Below are 4,644 nucleotides of genomic sequence, written 5' to 3'. Positions count from 1 at the left end.
TATAGGGTGTGTGCGCTCGCCAGAGGGACAGAAAGAGACAGAGAGACAGAAAACGAGAAATCACTCCCCAGGGGGGATGGCCATGCCACTATCCCTTCTCCTCCATTCTCCTCTCAGGATCTTGGGCAGGCACACACATGCACCAGGAGTGAGTTTAAGCCACTGGGTCCAGGACTCGAGCTGCAGTCGGCTACATGGGAGTCCAGTGACATAGCCATTATGCTAACTGCTGGTCCCAAAAGCACAGTTGTTTTAAGAGGATCCTGGAACATGTCTGACACTCAAAGGGAAGGCTGTGTAGACTGTGGAAGCCAGCACTCACCTCTGCCTCCCTGCGTCTGTATGGACAGTGAAGACCAGAGATGATTAAGAAGAGAGAGAGACCAAGCCCCGGTGGAGGCGACGTGGCCTCACATCAGGCCTGTTCTCCCTGTCCGGCCACTGCTGGGGCGGGGTGGGGCCTTCCGAGCCTAACATCTCATCGCCTGCGCTTTGAAATCGGCATACCAGGTGTACATTTAGAAGAGCGGCCTAAGAAAAGTGACGGCCATCCATGGGGTCGAGGTTTCTTCTCGCCGCAGGAACGGAATCTGCCCTGCAGCGTCACTCCACGCCCGCCCCAGCCTCATCCTGTCACATGCGTATTCCTTCTGCAGATAGTGCCCGCGGCCTCTCAGGGAAAGGCTTCAGCACAGCGGCCTCTGAAAGGCTGCAGTGAGTCATCCTTACTGCAGGCCTCACACGTGACTGCGCTCTCTGCGAGTCCTGGTCATCCTTGCTGCAGGCCTCACACGTGACTGCGCTCTCTGCACTCCGGGTCATCCTTGCTGCAGGCCTCACACGTGACTGCGCTCTCTGCGAGTCCTGGTCATCCTTGCTGCAGGCCTCACACATGACTGCGCTCTCTGCACTCCGGGTCCTGCTGGCTGCAGGCCTCACACACGCACTGCGCTCTCTGCACTCCGGGTCCTGCTGGCTGCAGGCCTCACACGTGGACTGTGTTCTTGGCAACCACCTGTCCGCCTCGCTGGCTCGGTGTGGGTGCTCTGACCTGGTTTCCACGGCCGCACGCTGGCCAGTCTCTTCTCCCAGGGAGCAGGTGGCATTTGAGCCGCCGTCGGACGTGCTAAGGGCTGCCCTCTCTGGGTGTCCCTGTGCTCATCCTCCCGTGGGGGCAGGTGTCTGAGCAGCACGCTGAACTCGGAAGCTCAGTGAGGACTGGGCGGGATGCTGGGAGTCTGTCTGCCTTGCACCTGTGTGAATTCCACCGGCGAACACCGGAGCGCTGCGCCCATTTACGGGAGCAGTTGGAGAGGTCATCGTCTACACTGTCCACACCCGTGAGCATACGGGGCCCGTCTTTCCTCCGAGCACCTGGTGGATCACTGTCAGTCGGTCTTTCCGACTGCGGCTGAAGTTTCTGTCTCCCGAAACCCCTCCCTCGCAAAGCTGGCGTTTCCATCCCCTTCGGCATTTGTGACGTGCCCAGAGCGCGTTTGCTCAGCACCCGAGACCCACGCGGCTCACGGTGGCCCGGCTGGGCCTCGGCTGGGGCAATCGCAGTGCGCCTTCCTCGGGGCAGTTCTACTTTCGGGGTCTCGGTCTCCGGGCCTGTCCACGGCGTGTGAAACCAGCCGGCACCTGTCAGGAGCCGGCTCTCGGGTCCTGGTTAGACGCAGCGGACGGAGGCGTCGGCAGGCTTGTTTCTCCTGAGGCCTGGCGGGAAGGGCTGGCCTGGGCCTCCCCTCCTCTGGGGTCTCTGGCCGTCCTCGCCGTCCCTTGCTGGTGCCTGCATCGCCCTGGCCGCAGCCGCTCGTGCCCGTGGCGTCTCCCTGCGGTCCCCCTTCAGGAAGGACTCCTGCGTCCTCCACTTGGGCTGGGCCTGGCACAGCCATGGGCACAGAGCAGGCTCGGGACTGCCCTGTGCGCCCCTGCACGGCCGCCTGCGCGCCCGGGCCTGCACGGCACGCCGTAACCGTTTGATGAGACTGACTGGGTTTAAACGAAGGGGCGCCAGCACGTCTGCACAAACCTCCGAACCTCCGCAGCGGGCAGGGCGGCTGCACCGCCCAGACGCTCTGGACCAGGCCCGGAAGCCTGAGCTCCGCTTCCCTGGGCAGCCGCGGAAGGCTCCACTGCCCTCCCGTGGCCGCTTCCGGAACTGCCTCAGGCGGACCGGTCCGCGTTTGTAGTGAACACCGGGCTGGGGCTCTCCTGTCACCCCAGCCTGGGCCCTGAGCTTCTAGCCACCAAGGAGCCTCGCAGGAGCCTGGTTTCAAGCCCTTGTGGCCTCCCAGCTGTCTTAACCAGGCCCCTCCTAGGGCTCTTTTCCATTGCAAGGGACCTCAGTCCTCCTGGCTACAGCCAGGAGCCCAGCCAGACGGCCAACAGCCGTGCCACCAGGCAGACATGGGACGTGCCCGAGGCGGAAGCACGAGCCCAGTGCCTGCAGGGCGCCACAGTGCATGCTGGGGCCAGCCACTGCCTCACCTGTGCGCTGGACCGCGGCTATCTCCTTCACACAGGAGCTGGGGTTTAAAGATGGCTTCTGGTGCTTTTTGCAAAATTCAGAAATTTCCACACACACACGCCAGCGCAGTGCTCACAGAGCTCAAGCCCCTTCCCTGGTGCATCCTAACTAGACACAGAGGGACCCACGTCAGGTCATCTGAGGGAGGTGTGCCAGGGCTGGGCTGGGTGGCAGAGCCCAGGGCAGTAGAGCAGCCCAGGGTAAAGGGCCTGTCACTCCCTGGGGCACCAGAGACCAGAGGCCTGGTCGGCGGGCTCTGCTTAGGGTCTCATGGCCGAATCAGGTGTGGGCAGGGCTGCAGGCCCACTTCGACGTGGTAGAGCAGGGCCTTGAATGCAGGACCAAGGCCCCACCTGCTGGGTATGGCCAAGACTCACCGCGGCTTCTGGATGTTGCCCTTCCCTGGCTGGCGGCTCCCCTCCTCCGTCTCTGAGGCCAGCCATGAGTGCAGCCTCTTGTCCCCGCCCCACCTTGCTTTCTGGCTCTGCTTTTCCTGACTGCTCCGCCTCCCACGTCTGTTACTTTTGTTTGTTTTTAAATGTGAACTTCTTGTTTATTTGTTTATTATTCACCTTGATCAGAAAGAGAGAAAACGGGCCACCAGGTCTGGGACTCAAACCGTGGTCAGCCATGTGCGAGTCTAGCGCCTCAAGCGCCACGCCACTTACCAGCCCTCCCTCGTCTGCTTTAAGGGCCCACCTGGATGTCTCCAGGTCAGCTATGTGTCACCTCAAGTCCATGTGCAAAGTCCCAGCGTGCTGGTACCTAAAGGGGAGTCCTGGAGTCGTTAGAACTCAGCCAGCTGCAAGGCTCGGCATTTGGCCCACCCTAGGGAGCAAGAGTTCTTTGTTTTCAGTTACAGTGATTTAAAAAAACAAGAGAGGAAAAGTTTGTTGAGATACAACTCACAAGTCGTACGATTCTCCCAAAGTAAATGAGTAATAGTTCTTAATTTTTTTATTTTAAAATTAATTTTAAAATTAATTAAAATCGTCATACTATATATGACAAATTTGCCATTATCACCATTTTAAGTGCACAATGCAGTGACAGTAATTAAATTCACAATGTTGCACAACCATCACCACTATCTATTTCCAAAACTTTTTTTTGAGAGAGAGAGATTTGCTATAGTAAGGTGTATGTACTCTCCAGAGAGACAGAGACAGAAAGTGAGAAATCACCGCTGAGGGGGAATGGCCACGCCGCAATCCCTTTTCCTCCATTCTCCTCTTGGGATTTTGGATACACATGCACATGTGCCTGGAGTGAGTTTCAAGCCTTCAGGTCTAGGACTAGAACCACAGTTGGCTATGTGGGAGTTCAGTGCCTTAACCACTATGCCACCCACTCGCCCCTTCAAAACTTAATGACCCCAAATAAAATCCTGTAACCTTTGGACAATAACTTCCCACTCTTCTTCCTTCCAGCCCAGCAACCTGTGACCCCGTCTCGGTCCATGCACTCGCCTGCTCAGGGGACTCGGGTCACTGAAGTCACGTGACACTTGCTCATGACTGGCTTACTGCAAGTAGCACTAGGCGTGAAGTTCATCCACACTGTAGCATGTAGCAAAGCTTATTCATGTCTACGGTACACATTCCCGTGTGCGCACACATTGTGTTTATCCATTCATCTGGCGAGGGACACTTGGGCTGTGGCCGCGATGGCTCATTTGCAATGAACGCTAGCACACAAGTACCTGCTTTTGGTTGCTGTAGGTAGAACCCGGGAGTGGAATTGCTGGGCTGTGTGGTACTTCTATATTGTTTTTGAGTCACTGCCAAACTGTCTTCCAGAGAAGGCATCCCACAGCAACGGACAGGGCACATTCTCACACCCTTTCCCGCGTGTGTGTTTATCTAGACATCCTAATGGGTGGTTTCAAATTGTGGTTTTGATTTTCATCTCCCTAATGATTAGTAAGAGAGGGCATCTTTTCAAATGCTTTAGGTCATTTGTGTATCTTCTTCCAAGAAATGTTTATGCAAGTCCTTTACTAGTTTTTGAATAGAATTGTTTGTTTTGCTGTTGCTGAGTTGTACTTCTTTAATATTTTTGACATTAATCCCTTATCAGATATAAACTATACAAATATTTTCTCTCATTCCATG

Source organism: Tupaia chinensis, unplaced genomic scaffold, assembly GCF_000334495.1.
Source record: "Tupaia chinensis unplaced genomic scaffold, TupChi_1.0 Scaffold000161_1, whole genome shotgun sequence".
In the NCBI taxonomy this organism is placed as follows: domain Eukaryota; kingdom Metazoa; phylum Chordata; class Mammalia; order Scandentia; family Tupaiidae; genus Tupaia; species Tupaia belangeri.
The sequence above is the reverse complement of the archived record's forward strand: the minus strand, read 5'-3'. Positions refer to the sequence as shown.